The 17,110-nt window shown below is 39.8% G+C and overlaps 1 protein-coding gene across 2 annotated transcripts in view; it reads left to right on the plus strand.

The window, feature by feature from the left end:
- The window catches only part of CTTNBP2 (cortactin binding protein 2), a 376,872-nt gene that overhangs the window by 80,427 nt on the left and 279,335 nt on the right, over positions 1-17,110 (plus strand). For both annotated transcript variants that reach the window (XM_032483616.1, XM_032483615.1), the window contains exon 2: positions 1,402-1,528. The gene's annotated coding sequence lies outside the window, so the exon portion shown is untranslated. The remainder of the gene's footprint in view (positions 1-1,401; positions 1,529-17,110) is intronic.

Here is a 17,110-nt window from a genome sequence, read left to right on the forward strand (position 1 = left end):
AGCTGGCAGAATTGTGTTCAGGTTAAGCACGTTTGTCAACAAGAATGTTGCCTGCAGAGATAATAAGCCATTAGGATAAACTTACTTCTGACTAACCTAACACCCGAACTTCACTGAGAGAGAAGATAAAGCAATGCCTTAGCAGCAGGGGATTGATGATCACCAAGAATCAAACAAGATCCATTTGTTGAATACGGCGGGGCGATGTAAACGGGGGTTGGGGTGTAGACATATCTTGAGTTTACGGATTATTTCTTATAACTAGTGTGTCTGTTTTGCCTGTATTATCAATAGAAAGATGACAGTTTGGTCACAAAAGTGCATGTTTTTCTTCCTTTTCCTTTCCCATTTGTTTCTATTCTTTTAGTTCTGTTCTCTTATATCCAACCAACCAGCTTATTTGAGCAGACATTTCTCAAGCTTGATGGAGTGACTGCATTAGTTGCTCACAAAGAAATAACCTGTGAGATTTTTAAAAAATAAAATTGACCAAAAGTAAAGCTTAAAATCATCTTTCTTACTGTAAGGTAGTATTGTAAATGCCATCAGAGAGCCATCAGGGAGAGTGACTGTGGGTGAAGAAAAAGGAAAAGATCTGAAGGGAAAGGGTGGGGTCATCTTGGCTGCTGCCCCGTCCTCTCCCCTCCAGCCTGCTTGCTAGACAGGAGACTCAGAAGACCCTCCAGAGATCCTTTATTTGGAGGAGATTCAAAGAAACTTTGAGGAGAGGATGTCTGGTGATCTAACATAGAACCTTGACAAGTGGAAGGACTGGATTAAACGCTACAAGAGCTTCAGTAACAAGAGGCAAACCTGCATTGGTTCGCCTATTTGCTCTGTTTCCTTTATTTCTATTTCACTGTGACAACTTCACAAATAAAAGCCTGAGCTTCAGAGATTTCTAAATCTTGGAAAGTCATTCTTGTGTAGACAATCCTTGAATTCTAAGCAGTGGATTTTAAGAGGTCATTTCAAGGGTTAAAATTTTGGAACTATAGAATTTGAGACTATTTATTATGTTTACTTGTCTTAAAACTCTTTTCTCCCTGATTTACATGAAACAGTTGAATTCTGGTTCTTCCCTACCTCCCAGAGTACTCATTATGTTCACTTGTTCCTCATCAGAACCCACGTTAGTATACCCGCCATGGGTGCATCCTTGACAACTCTTCTCTTCTTACTCAGAATACTCTGTCTCAGGGATTCAACCTTACTTCATGGGTTCAACTATTGTCCATATTCTATGAGAACTCTGTATGAAAAGAAAAAAATTTTTCAAAGAATATACCTTACACCAATAATCTCTAGTTCTAATAGAAACTAGGAGTGAAATAGCCCTCTCTATGATATTCTACAATATGAAAATTCTACAGTAGTTTTTATTTGTTCTGTATTTTCCAGAAAGGATTGTACTTACCCTTTGTTCAACTCTGCTGCGAAGAAGTTCAGAGAGAATGCAGAACCTATAAACTCTCTCCATCTTGATGGATGGCCTGCCAACATCCAGTACGTGAAGTGACTTTCAGAGGTATGCCATAGAACCACCTGGTGATGCCATTTTGGTCTTTATTTTAAGTGAAAATGTGTTATTGTTTTTAAAATTCAGAACCCATCTTATTTTTTCAATCACTGAAACTAAAGATTTAACGTACTGAAAACACTAAATTTTATAAAACTTTTACAAAATATGTAAAAATGTAGATGTCTAAAAATAGAAGCTTAGTGGAAAACTAGGAAGGTCCAGACTTTTCCAGTGTGCTCCCACGGTTGGTTAAGACGGTGGTTTGGTCCCTGGGTCTTGGTGATTTGTGGGATGTGATCCTCCCTGATCTGCCCAGCTATGAAAGCCTGTATGATCCCTGTCAAAAAGCTGGATCTGTTTATCTTTCAAGTACCAGGAGCTCTGAAGCTGAGGAGGGAAAGGCTGGCATCCGGCTGGCTGCTGGGACCATGTTGGAATTCCTGTCCCCACCAGGATCCTAGAAGCTTAGAGATCAGGTTTAGCTCCTGCTTCAGAATCTGCCTCTCACCCACCCCACCCTCTGGCTGGGATTTATCCTGCCTTCATCCACCCCTCACCCCACTCCATATTAGTTACTAGTGATGTCAGAGACCGGAGAGCTGAGAGGGAGAGGAAGAGCCGGGGGGAGGACGAGATGGGGGCTCAGGAGGGAAAAACATGTGAGAAGGGGAAAGAGGGAAGAGAGAGGACAAAGGGGAGAAGTTAGAAAGAAACATCTAAATATTGTTCTCAGATGTCTTCCAGTAAGCGTGTCTTGTTGGATAACTTGGAGGATTTGTTTTTTTGTTTCTAAGTCTTTGGGTTTCTCGTTTGGTTGGTGAGGTTGGATTTTTGTGTGTTTGCTGGCTTTAGTTCGTTTAAAATTTTTAAGAGTTGTTTTGTTCTGCTGCCAGGACTTCATGAAGTGTTCCCTGACGCCACAGCTAATGAGAGTCCTCTTTATGCTTCTCCACCACTTGCCCTTCCCTCCAGCACAGCATTTGTGGCTCTGTTTGTTTTGCCATTTCAGTTGTCAGCTTAAACCACCAGGAGGACAGGGACCGATCTATAGGGTTTTTTAATGGTAGGCATTCACCAGAAAATAATCTTTTCTTCAATACAAAATCCTGCACATGAAAATTCTCAATACATAATATATCAAGAATGAGAGGAAAGTACAGAAATATGAGCATTTGTTCATTTTCTTTTATGACAGTTCTTCTTAAGAACATGTGGGTATAATTGTGGCCCAATAAAAGATGTGCTCAACTTGTCTCTCTTTGGTTCTCCCTTTGAAATACTCCCTAATTGATAACATATTTGTTTAACCACTGTGCTAGGTAGTTAATACTTTAAAACTAGAGACTTTTTAAGAGTTAGCAGAACATCTGGAAGCTGTGAAAACTGATTTTGACTGAGTTTCTAACAGTAGGTTTTCTCTGCTTTGTTCAAAATTCTTTATTCCCATGTAGTTACACTTGCATCCAATTTCTGCCAAACCTGAATATCAAGGAATTTTACCCATAGCACTCTTAGCTTTCTCCCCACAGAAACCTAGACACCTGAACATTGGTCTTTCCTGCTGAATCCTGCAGTCCACTAGACCTTGTGAATTAATGGATGCGAGGGGAGGGTAGCCAGGAAGATGTGTTGTCTGTAAGTGAAGAAAAAAATGTTAGAGAGCTGGTCCTGATCTCTTGGGCCTGTCCTTTACAAAACTGATTTGTAATTATTCATAGAAGTAAGGAAATTGTTATGTAGCTGACTACTGCTCTGAAAACTACAGCCAGGGGATTGCTTCAAATTATAACATAGGAAATATCATGAAGTCAAAAGGCTCTGTCGATGGCACTTCTCAGATTACATCCTACCTCAAAACGTCTCTCTTTATGGCAATGTATCAGAGACAAAAACAATACTTTGCCTCAGTTCAATTTAACTAAGTCTAGCAGATCAAAGAGGGAGAAAGAAAAAGAAGTTACAGGAGAGAGAGGCAGAGATACAGAACCAGAGAGAGGGAGTCAGAGAGACAGAGTCCAAAGGCCTTTCCCTCCCCGAAAAGTCTCATGGAAGTACTAGCATTTGAACTGGGTATTGAAAAACGGATGTAATTTGAATAAGCAGAGGTAAGATAAATGGAAGTAAACACAGGGATCTGTATCATCAGCAGGTAAATAGTGTATGAACAGAACAGACTGGTTAGCTAGGGCATGGAAATGTAGGAAATATGGCTGAAAACATATACAGGGATGAAGGTGTGGCAGGACTTAAATGCCAAGCTAAGGAGCATGGATCTGATACAGGTGGGAATGGAAATCTATTCGAGTCGTGATTTTCAATCTTGGCTGCCATCGGAATCATCTGGGGAGCCTTAAAAATACCAATACCTGGGCCCCACCCCCACGGATTCTAATTTACTTGTTCTGGAATGTAGCCGAAGTGTCAGGACTTCTGAAAGCTTCCCAGGTGATTCCAGTGTCAGGCAAGCTTGAGAACCAAAGCACTAAAGGAGTTTGAGGAGACGAGTGGTATTATCGGGGAGCGGGTTGCGCTCTTGCTCCGGAAAACCGGTAAGTAGTTTACAGTAGATCTATTTTTGTTTGTTTGTTTGTGTTTTATAAAGCCAGACTTCTAAAGACCCTTACCGCTGTTCGAATAGGGTGCCGTGGGCGTCAATCCTGAATTCATTAAAATGTGGACTTCTTTTTACCACTTGATATTGTCATTTTAATGTCATCTTTAAGGAAAAACCCTGCTGTGTGGCCTTTCTCCAGAAGCCAGAAGTTCTGAGCAGCTGCCATCCAGGTGCCAGGATCCTGGCAGATCTGCATTAGCTCTGAAAATGAAGTTCTTATTCTGTGATCTTTAAACTAGCATTCGTGCCAGGGAAATGCCAAGAATTGCCAGGTTTTAGAACTTGTCATCTCCTCAGGCATTTTTTTAGAAGGCCATAGGAATCCTCACCTTTCCCCACCTACCTTCCCACCTATCCCTGCATTTTAAGAACAAAAGGTGGGTGTTGACACTAAAGTTCCCATGGCAGAGATCCCTGCTATGGTAAAGTGAGTCTATTCCTAGCACCTCGTCAGTTGGAAGTTTGATAAATGGAAACTTTAGATACTGAACTCTGGAACCATCAGTGTCACAGTGGGTCCTCTTGATGTTCTGTATCATAGTGGTATGAAGGATTTATTTCGTACCTTATATATGTGCTTAACATACTTTCATGCTTATACTCTCAACTACATTGTCATAGTTATTATTCAACAATTCCACAAGGGAGGTCTTATCTCCATTTCACAGGTGAGGAAAATGAGGTTTAGAGGGATTGTGACCTGTGCAAGGTCACTGAGCTGGTAGGTGGCTGGTAGGTGAAATTTGAGTACAGCTATTCTGCTTCCAAGTTGAGTGTTCTCACATTATATATATTTTATGCTTTGAGAGAGTTGGAGCATAATTCCTTTCCATTATATCGATCTCAGAAATTTAGAACACTTAAATATTCCTGTTTCCTTTAATGTATTTTTTGGATTATATTAAACCCTGTTTAAAATTTCATATACATTTTCAACACATGTACCTTGTAAAGTAATGAGATATGTAAATTTACTGTGTTCTTTGCAAATCTTTTCTGACTTATATTTATCTCTTAAATTTCAAAGGATTCCTTATTTTATATACTGGATTTTCTGCGAGTGGGAGGGAGGAATCCGTTCATTTTGTAGGTTTTGTTCCTATCTCTTTTCAGCCTCTAGCTTTCAGACTCCCCTCTTCAGATCTACAACTGTACCTTTGCTTATACCAGTCCCCTTAGTCTAATTTATCATATGGGGTCTCCTAGTGGTTTATTTTACAAAGCAGTTTTTTGAGAACCTGTTAATGTGCCAAGATCTTTGGGGATACAATGGTCAGTAAGATTGCAATGCTTTTCCAAATGCACCCTCACTTTCTGGAGGTGCAATGACAAGTGCATGGCACAACTCAGGTGAGGCTCTCGCATTCTGTGTGCAGGCTGTTGATAAGGGTTTATGTCCAACACTCATCCTTACTATACCCATTTCTTGGCCTTCTTGGTAGTCAAGTTGTATGGTTTCAATAAATGCCCATTAACGCACTTTAGATAATTTTCTTGTAAGAAACAGGTCAAACTCACTGTAAATCAGAATTTATAAATCTTTAACTTTTGTTTGCTCCTTGAGTATTTGTATATTGTCCCATATTGAAACTCTTTTGTCACTTTATCCACTGACATAGCCTTGTTCTATTTTGTTGGAATTTATCTCCATCTGGGTAGAATTCTGTTACCTGCAACGTAACTTTTATCTTCAGGCTTACAAATGGCACTGAGCTCTTGCTTCCTAATTATGACCATTTGTGAAATATTCGATAAGACACATCTCAGCACCAGTATCATTTGTGTGTCAGTTTTGCTGAGTGGGCACTGAGATTTTCTATGAGAAGGGAAAAATATTCCTCGTACTGATAGACATTCAGGGAAATTTTTTAAAAGGTTGAACTAGAGAGTAGATTTGAGGTTGTAGAAGTCACTGACCAACTAAAAATAACCATTACAATAAGCATTGATTTACTGATTATTAAGATACATATAAATGAGTATCATATCTGTCATACCTTTATGTGATCTGCAACTGCGTTTTGGCACACTGGAACCAGTCCCACATTCCACTGGTCGGTCAGCGCTCCGAATGACAACAGTTGTAGAATCAGTTGGCGAGAAACATAGGAACCTTAAATAAAGTATCAAAAAAGTGTAATAGAGTCTTTGATATTCAGGAAAATACTGTTTGAGATTCATTTCTCGTAATTGAAAGAATAATTAATTTTCCAAGTTGAATTGGAATTCGTTGGAGGAACCATTGTTTCTTGTACTCTGATCACAAATCCCTAAGTCACATGAAGGGACTTCAGACTCACAGATTCCCACTTCTCTAAGATTCTGACCTTGGGGCCATTTTTTTCTGGCCCCAGGAGCATGTCATATTCACTCTTTCAGGCTCCTGTACTCTCTGAACTCCTCTTTTCATCACAGCAGACCACCAGTCTTTTAGCCCATCCCTCACAGACTCTGCCCACTGACTTTCTCCTAGTTTCTATGGCCAGTCTTCAGCCACTGGGTTCTCTCCATCAATCTGGTATAGAGATAGTCAAGAGACAGGTTTCGACCTCCAGTTCTCAGGTCTGGTCCTGATTTTGCCAGTCATTACTATAAGATCTTACTTATTCCCTCATGAGTATATCACCGTCTCTTCATTGTAAAGTAAGAAATTGCACAAAATAGTCTTTCTACTTCCTTTCAGCTCTAAATGTTTTGCTTCTCTGATTAGGTACAGGGTAGAATAAAGGGGAGTAACGATGGCAAAAGAAACGCATATGCTGCCAATTTTCCTCAGCGTTTTTAATTTCAATTTTAATGTAACCCTAGTGGCTGAACTAAGTCTCTCTTCCAACTTTCCCCAACATTCATCTGATTGGATGTATTGATGAGTGACAAAAAAAATTGCAAAGGAGAAGGTTAAAGTGTAGTGTATTAGGGAATCACTTTATTGTATTGGTTAATCATGTCCACGTGAGAAATAATGCCCTGTGTGAGAAAATATGGAATTTTTTTTCGCAAGTCTAAATTCAGATTGAATTTAAAAATACATACTGCATGAAATTGGAGAATCATCCTTGATGGAGGGCTATGATACCCTGATCCAGCTAAACCAGTCAGCTCATTCCCCAATTGTGTCCCAAACATTTCTACATCTTTGACCACTAAAATGCTTTCTCTTCTCTTTTTTTTTTCCTACTTGGTTAATGTTCTGTGTCATCTTCAAGGCCTCTTTGGGTTCTGGTGTTTTTGTAGGAAGATTTTTCCAGCAGCCCAAACCCAGAATAGCCTCTTGCTCCTTTGAATTGCTGGAGCACAATTATCTGCTCTACTTATTCTGTACTGACCTCATGTTGCAATTTGTTTTTCTTTATCTCTTGATGAATGTATCCTGTCTTTCCAACTAGGTTTTAAGCTGATTGTAGAGGACCATGTCATGGCCCTTTATCTGTCCTCAGCATCTGGCTTGGTGCCCAGCACACAGTCATCGCCCAATAAATGCTTATTGGTGGTAATAGCACATAATTCCTTGAGACTCACTTACATATTATTGACAGCATATTATTTGAGAGATACATTGTCTGCCTCTCATTTGGCAAGAACATCAGTTCTTCACTCCTAATGAAACTAGCCTTGTGGCCCCAAACACCAGCTAATGGATAGTCAGAATGTGAGTCAACTGAACATTTTTTGTGGACATGAAAATGTTTAGTAACTGTGAAATGGCTGTCTTAATCTTTTCAGTCTGTTGTAACAAAACACCACAGACCGGGTAGCTTATAAACAACAGAGATCTATTTCTCACAGTTCTGGAGGCTGGAAGTCCAAGATCAGCATGCCAACGTGGTTGGGTGAGGCTGCCTCCCAGGCTGCAGACTGTCAATCTTTCATGGTGTCCTCACATGGCCAAAGGGGCTAGGGGTCTCTGTGGAGCCTAACCTTTATGACACTAATCCCATTAAAAAGGGCTCTAGCCTTATAACCTAATCACACCCCACAGCTCCCCCCTACCTCTTAATGCTGCCAACTTTGGGGAGGTTAGGATTTCAACCTGTGAATTTGGGGGGTGGGGGCAGACACAAATATTCAGATCATAGCAATGACCGATACTAATGAGCCAATAGATACCATAGAAGTTTTATGTGGTTTTTAACCCTAGAGGCATTAAATGTTATCAAGAGCCTTAACTGTGTGCCTGTTACTATATTAGTGAAGGGAAATATAAAATAATAGCTTACACTTATAGAATATTTTATGTATATTTAATTATTAAATATTTACAACAACCCTTTGAAATAGGCCATGTTTCCCATTTTATAGAAATAATATTGTTTCTAATTTTATAGATGAGAAAACAGGGCACAGAAGGGTTAAGTAACTTGCTCAAGATTGCACAGCTAGTAAGGGGAGTGAGCTGGAATTTGAACTTAAGAGGCAGCGTGACTCCAGAGTCTAAAACTAATAGGCTTGACTCCAGAGTCTAAAACTAATAGGTCACAAAACAAGTTGGTTCCCTGTATTCTGTAATGACTGGTTCAGTATGAACTAGTAAAATTTATTTTAATTAAAGAAATTTGAGTATCGGGTGGCTTTTCCAAGTGGGAATGAAAACCACATGAGAGCTGGAAAAGCCCCTGTGCGGAAATGCATTCTGCCAGCTCAAGGTCAGCCTGTGATTCTCAGCTCCTTTCCCATCCTTAAGTTATTTTCCATTAGTGTGAAAGAGAAACAGAGCCCTGGCTGTGGTGAAGAGGGCCTTTCATCTTCCCAGGCTGGGGGACCATTTGGGAAGGCAGGCTGACGAGAGCTGTGGGGAGATGAGCCATTTTAAAAACCCATGAAAGTAAGAGCTTAAGAGAGGATTTTTATGAGCATGGCAGAGTCGAGGGTGTATACTTATACAAGCACAGCAGGAAACGTGGGTTAAAACCGATCAGTGATTAAAATTCCTTAGACCTTTAAAATGCAAATGACTTGAAAAATGTCATATTTTTGAAAAGTAGGCATTCTCATTTAGGGGAGCTACAACATGGTACTTGATTCTAGAGAACGTTTGAAGTTGCATGAAATTCACTAGAGCTCCTGTACAAATTGTTAGCTAAAACTATTGCCTGCTAGGGCTTGGGAAAGAATTCCATTGATTTTTCATCCCTACCTTTTTGTCTTTCAGAAAGTGGTGGGACAATTAAAGTTTTCCTTTTTTACCCTTTGTGCAGATAATGGCACAAATACTTCAGTGTAAATTGCAGAGACAATGTCAAAGCAGTAAGTTCCAACTTGCTGTCCTGATTTCATGGAGATTGAAGTCAAGCACATGTCTTTTCAGTGACACCCACCTTTCCTTTGTCCTTCTGAATTTGCTGCTGCAATTTCCTCTAGCTAATGCATGCTACCAGCCAGGTTCTTCAATACGGATACTGACTACTCTGGCTCTCTCACTGGGACCCTCTAATTATAAGACTAAGTTTAAAGATTTCAACTTATTTTGGCACTCAGGGTGGTGATGCAAGATTTAATTCTCTCAAGCCATCTAATTAATAAAACTCTCTAATTTTTGTCAGGATACATTCAGCAGGGGTTTAAATAACTAGTTCTCCAAGAGCCCCATTTTCCTATTGTCAAAAACTGTTCTTTAAATCTGCTAAAAATAACCCAGGATACAGTAAAGAGAATGCACAGCTTCCTCCCCTTGTGAAGATCCTCTTGCATCTGACTGTTTTAAATATATGTCAAGAAGAGTGGGAGGAAGGAGGAGTGAAATTTTTGGCACCAAAAACTATAGGGCTCAAGTGACTAAAGATCTACCTTCCCCGTCCATAGGGATGAGGGAAGGAAGAGTTTAAAATTTCTAAGCTCATCCTTTCTTCCTTTTTATTTCTCTCCTTTATTAAGTCTGCATATCCTACCTGAACAAGTGAACTTCCCTGCAGAATGAATTCAGGTGGAGATGCATTCTTCTAAGAAATAAGGTAGAGGATTTTCCCTTTGATTTTGCTTGACACTCTACCATGATTAGCTATCCAGGGTAGGAAATCCAATAGATAAGTGACAAGAAAGGGAAATTACACATGGAGAGCATGAACTATACCATTATTTAAAAAAAAAAAGCTTTTTTATTGAAATGTGCTTGATGTACAGTGTTAGTTTCAGATATACAGCAAAGTGGTTCAGTTATACAATATACCATTATTTTGAAACTATCTCCATAATGAAAAGTTTCCCAAACCTAGGTTACAATCCAATTCCAGAATGATATACTCTGTGCAATTTCAGTGAAACAAACAGCAGTTTGTGTCCCTGACTCACTGCAATGAAATTTGGCTCATGTATTTTTATTTTAGAAAATTAATGTATTCAATGAATATTTATTGAGCATCTTCTGTGTAATAGACAGTATTCCAAATGCTGAGAAACAGCAGAGAAACAGAAGTCTCTCCCTTCATAGACTTGGGGAGAAAATTCACCAGATAAATAAGCAAAATATACATTACCTTAGATAGTGACAAGTGCTAAATTGACAATTAAAATAGGGAAGGGAGGATGTAAAGTATCCTGATGGATTACAGTTTTAGAGAGGGTGGCTGAGAAGCTCTAGCTGAGAAGTTGATATTTGCATAAAAACTGGAAAGAAGTGAGGGGCTGGTATAGGGGGAAGAATGTTCCAAGCAGAGGGCCAGTGCAAAGGCCCTCTGAAGCTGGAGCAGGTGGGCATATTTGAGACACACCAAGGAAACCAATGTAACTGGAGAAGAGTGAGCAAAGATGAGAGGAGAATTGTGCTGGCGGCCTGATTGTGGAGGGATTTATACATTATTATCAGGACTTTGTCTTGTTCAGAGTAAGGTGAGATTGTTCAGTCAAAGAAGGTTTGATGCAGAGAAATGATATGATCTGACAACTTTTATCAAGATTACTCTGCCAGCTGTTTGAGAATAAGGTGAAGGTGGGGCAAGAAGAAAAACGGGGAACCAGATTAGAGATGTTGCGATAATCCAGATGAGAGTTGAAGGTGGATGAGAGATTGGACCAGGGTAATATCGAAGGAGGTGGTGAGATGTGGTCAGATGTTGGACTTATTTTGAAGTTACAGATGACAGGATCTATTGATGACAGAGTGACATATGAGAACAAGAATCAAGAATGACCCCAGGAACTAGAAGGATGTGGTTTCCATTTACTGAGACAGCGAGCAACGTGAAGGAAACAAGTTTGGGGGAAATGTCAGGGCGGTTTTGCATGTGTTAAATTTGAGAGGTTCCCATGATCAGGGTGAGATATCAAGTCTGGAGTTCTGAGGAGAGGTCCAGGTTGGGGACACATACATTTAGGAGTCTTCAACCTATAAATGGTATATAAAGCCATGGCATTGGACAGGATCTCCAAGGGAATGAGTACGGCTGGAGAAGAGAAGCCCAAGGGACCAAGGCCTCGGGCACATCAATCCTTTGACTTCAGGGAGATGAAGAGACACCAATGAAAGAGACTGGAAAGCAGTGACTGAAGAGGTAGGAGGAGAGCCGGGCAAGTGGGTAGGTTAACCTGGGTTCTCTGTGCAGAAGCCAAGATAGAATTAAACATACAGGTATTTTAGAGGAAATGCCTATGAGAAAAAGCCAGAGAAGGGAGCCACATAAGATTGGGACAGCTGACAGTCTGCAATGATGGTCTGACCACAAGTGAAGAAGGGAGGGGGCAAAGTTGGAATGGCTACAGTTTAAAGTGGATTCAGCAAGTCTACTGGGAAGTTCTCAAGCTAAAGTCAACCATCTGAGGGATGCTGGTTTCCCAGGAATGGGCCTGTCTTGATATCCCTGCTACAAGCAGCCATTTGGAAGCCTGGCTTTATGTGCTATGCAAGTATAACAATGGATTTCAGAGGCAGTAGTTGGGGGCCCTTGGTCCATTAAGCCCCCTCTAGTTGGAGCCAGTGTCTTCATGCCTGCCAAATGTGGTAACAGAATTACTTATTGCTGTGTGATAAACAACCAAAACTTTGTGCCCTAAATGAATAATTTATTATTGTACGCCAAGGCTGTATGAATTTACTGAGCTCAGCTAGGTGGTTCTTGCTTGGTATCTGTCATCCAGGTGCAGTCAGATCTTGGCTGGATCTGGAGTCATTGAAAGCTTGGCTGGGTTGAAAGGCCAGAATGTGTTCTTTACCCACATGTCTGTCATCTCAGTACTCCCCCATGTGACCTCCTGGGGTTCTTATGTGGCAGCTCAGGGCTCCAAGAGGCAGAAAAAAGGGATCTGCTGGTTCTCTTAAAGGCTAGATCTGGACTCTGTATCTTACTCATGCAAACTCAGCAGAATATGGGCTAGTCATGGACTAATGGGAGAGATGGGTTTCAGCACTACTGTAGTTTCGCCAAAGGAGTAAGATAAAACTAGAGAGCGGCAAGTTAATTGTAGGCGCATGTAAGGGGGTGACTGTAATAATCAACTATGGAGTTTAAGATGCTGACTTTGATCACTAAAGTCATGTCCATCTCAAAATGTTATACTTTTGTGTTTGGGGCTTTTAAAAAATTTCCAGTGTTTTGTTCCTTCTTTTATTCTGTATATGAAAGCATCTCAGCACTTGAGTGGGCTTGCCCAGTGACTTATCTAGCTTTATAAGTGTTAGACTGAAACATTTTTAAGGGTTTCCTGGGGTTCAACTCATACTCTGTGATCCTCTTAAGGATTAATTGTGTAGCTGTTATGTGCAGTTCTCTGCAGGAGGTGCCTTGGGATTGACAAAGAAACATTTGATGGGCTCTAGGATCCCAGCAAGGTCGTAATTCAGTATCTTTTTAAAGTAAGTTTAAAATACGGACATACTGAAACTCAACTATTTAGTGGTTGGTGAAAATTGATACTTATTAATCGATTAGTTCTGGTCCTATGCAACTGCCATGGTGGGCTAACCCCCATGTTTGCCCTGACCCTCCCACATCATCAGATTCCAAGGTCTAGAAATTTTGCCTTCCAGAAACCTAGATCAGAGGGGGGAATGATGGCTCGTTTTACTTTAGTAATATCTAAAAAATGGTGGATTCAAAGAATTTGTTCATGGGGGGGGGGGTCACTGGCCAATATGGGAAGATTCGGGGCACTTTGATGACTCCACGAAGGAAAGAATATTCCCCTTTTGCTGTCATGTAAACATAATCATAGCCTTCTTTGTGTGGAAGAATGTGTGAGTAGTATATAGGCCATTTCTATATTCAGCCCCTGCACTAAACTGGGGCACAGCTGATGTCCTCATTTGAGACAGTACCGATTGCCGCACATGGACTTTGCATTTATCAGTTGGCATATTCATTAACTTGACAGAGGTGAATGGTTTCAGTTTGCCACATTCTGGTTGTTTAATGTATGAAGTCCTGGTGTTACTCTAGGTACTTGGGGCCTTCAGGCAGAAAACATCATCTACATGGAAGTTTATTACTCTTGACATTTGTATCATCCGGAAGACACCAGCTCAGGATTAAAGACTCGTGTGTGCTGGCACAGCTGGGAGGCTGTGGAGAGGGTTTTTCCATTACATCCAGGTTTAATAACGGCAAGTGCTATAGTAATGTCCAGTTAGTTTGGAATTATCCTCTTTCTATAGGCAGGAAGGATTATGAATGACAAAAGTTATTCTCATGTTGCTGAAATGCTCTACTTTAAGAAGACACAGTCTAAATATATGAAAAATGTACATTGGGGAAAAGAATTCATAGCATAAATGAATCCTTTATAATATGTAAATGTTTGCCCCAAAAATCCTTTAAATATTCAACTACAGCTGCATTTTTAAATTACCTAGTTTACCAAAAATAGTTTTTCTGTTTATTATATAACATGAGTTGCAAGAGAACATTGACTTCACACTTACTACTTACAGCTGAAACTAAAAAAAGAGTAGGGAGGAGAGGTTATGGGTCAAATTTGCAATGCTTTTGCAAACAAAACATAAAAGCAACAACACCAAAACCCTGCAAAGTTCTTTCTATATAAAAATAAAAACAGCAAAAACAACAGTAAAAAGAAAAACAAAAATCATGTTTCAGAGGAGCAGACAAAGCTAGATACGCAGCTCAGGCAAGCAGGTGGGTAGGGGGTTGGCCCAAGAGTGGAGAGGTGGGTAGGCAAGCTGGCAGGTGGTTCCATCCATGTCCAGGGGAGGAGTTGTAGGCAGGGTCCAGAGAATGGTAAGACAGATTGGCAACAAGAGAAGCATCAGAAAATATGGCTGCAGGACTTCACTGTTAAGACAGAGGCTGTTGCGCTGTACTTTCTCTATGTGGGCACATCACCTGCTATGTGTGGGCAGTCCTGGCCCACAGTGTTAGAAAGAGCCAGAAAAAGTCAGGAGTTCAAGTGAATTGTACCTCTGATTAGAGATGCTCGGGCTAATTTTAGCCCTTCACAAGCCTTGTGAATCTGAAGGGGAGGATCACTAACAGAACGTTCCCTTTGTCTCTGGGAGTTGATGATGGCAGAAATAACCCTGCACTTTTTGCCAGGGACTTCAGTCATACAGCAGACGTCACTGGCAATTGAAGCAAGTACATGGCTCAAGAGTTCAGGTGGCCGTCCTTGATGTCACAGAAGACCTTGATAGGGTTGAAAGTTAATTTCTCCTGAGATTCCTGCTTGGAGATCCATCAATTCAACATGAGTAAATAAACCTTGTGGCAAATATCTTTGAGTTTATGAGAAAAGAATTGATTAACTGGGGACAGTGGGAAAAGCAACAGATGTCAGAAAGAGTGTTGGGCCCTTAAGGAAGAGGCAGGGAGGAGGCAAGGGCTGATTTCTTTCCCTACCTGGACCAAGCGCCACCCTCACTGTTGTGAGGCTGCAGAGGCAGCTCGCCACTAACACAGGCATAACAGAAAGAGAGCCCATGGCCCAGATGAGATTGCAGGTGATTCTCACATCGTTGTCTGCAGGCTGGTGATGCTCAGTGATTTGTCATGCTCCTTGTAAGAGATGTGTCCACCCTCCTAACAGATCTAAATTCCTCAGCTCTTAGGCCATAATTTGGCTTCCTCATTTTCAGCTGAGGGAAACAAAAAGCAAACGTTGGAGTTTTTCAGTTCCAGATGGTGGTCTCTGCTTCCAGAGGACATTTATTCCTTATTTCCATGCATTGTCTTAGTACTGACTATGGCAAATTCTGTAGGGCTGCACTAGAGTGTATTCTGCATCTATTTGTTTCCGTAATGAATACTGCCACCCTATCCTAAGCCACCATCATCTCCTGCCTGAACTACTGAAATAATCTCCAGCTGGTGTGTCTGTATCCTCTTTTGGTCCTCAGCAATCCACTCTTCATATGCTCTTTCCACAGTTCTGATCATGTCAGCCCTTAAATTGGACTCTCATAGGTCTTTGTAGCCCTACAGAATTTGCCATAGCCAGTACTAAGAATCTTTCAAGAAATATCATTTGCACTTAGAATTAGGACCTAAATCTTTAGTAGATTTTGTAAAATTGGTGCTTCTCAAAGGGGCAGGGGGTAAGCTACTGAGTTAGAATCTTTTGGAGGTAGAATTTGGAAATTTGTATATATAATACTATATGAAGTATTCCAATTACAGTCAATCCTCATAAAATACCATATTATAAAATACTTAATGTTATAATGTATGATTAGTTTTTAGCAGTAAATACAGTTTCTTTTCACTAAAAGCCTAAGAAAAGTTTGATCACTACTCATCTCATTTTAAGATTTTTCAATTAAAAGTTTACTTTTTGTGTTTAATTCACTAATATTTTTAATATAATGGTGTTATTTTGATGAAGAATATGTTATTAAAAATTAAATAGTAACTCAATTCAGAAAAAAACTCATAAAATTTAAAGTCTCATGGTTAGAGAAAATTAAAAATTAAGATTTAAACCTATATGCATGTTTTATTACAGGTAAGCACAATACAATGGTCAACAAAATATTTTTCAAGCAAAAATACATCATTCAAGGATAAATATCTTTAGAAATATAGTAGAATGGAAATATGAGTTAGCAAAGAAAAAGGAACAATGGAAAAATTCTGAATGCTAAAGAAGAGTATATTAATATATTATAGATAGGTTATGGCAGTTATAAAATTACAGCATTTGATTTCTCATGAGACATACAGAAGAATATAGTAATAATTTTATTTTTAAATGTCAATTCTTCCAGTGTGCCGGAAATTAAATACTTTGCAACTATTTAATATTAATGATGATTTTTTTTCCCTGAAAACAACAATCTTTGAGGCAATGATTTATTAAAATAATTGGAAAGGGTGCATGAGCGAAAACAAAGACCACTGTTGTACCCTACCATAGTAGTATTTGAGACAAACTTCTCTATCCCGGCTAGTTTGATCTCTTAACTGGGGGGAAAAAAGTGTTTGACAAGTTAGTTTAATTTGTAAGTAAGAGTTGAGACAAGATACTCCTATAGATTATTTGGCATAAATTTACTCCCTGAATTTTAAAAAGTCAACTAAGGAAAAATACTGACAAAGCCTAATGTCCATCCATTTCCCCAGAAGAAGCCTCAGAAAAAGTCTGTGATCCCCAAAGACATGGATAAAAGGATGGTTGATTATATAACCCAATCAGGGTCCGTTTAATCTCTAAGTGTCTAGAGACATAACTAAAGGCAACCCTTCCTATGTTGACTTAAAGTGACTGTCATCCAGACCCATGTCTGGATAGTTAAGAATGCAGGATTCTGCAGAAAAGTGGACCCAGTCAGACGGGAAGTATCCAAAGACCAAGAAGCCTGAGATTTTCCATGAGTTATGCCGCTGTTGAGAATTTGATCAGAACTGGGAGGAAATGGTCTATTTTCCTCAGTTTCACAGCAGGGGGCTGGAGTTAATTTGTTCTGGTTTGAATGTCTTTTCCATCCTTATTCTACATTAAACAATATTTCTGCTTTCTGTTATCCTGCATTTCTTTTCCTGTTAAACAGACCTACCTAGTGAAAATCTATCCTCTCTTTATCTTAGAATATTTCT

Source organism: Camelus ferus, chromosome 7 (genome assembly GCF_009834535.1).
Source record: "Camelus ferus isolate YT-003-E chromosome 7, BCGSAC_Cfer_1.0, whole genome shotgun sequence".
Taxonomy (NCBI): domain Eukaryota; kingdom Metazoa; phylum Chordata; class Mammalia; order Artiodactyla; family Camelidae; genus Camelus; species Camelus ferus.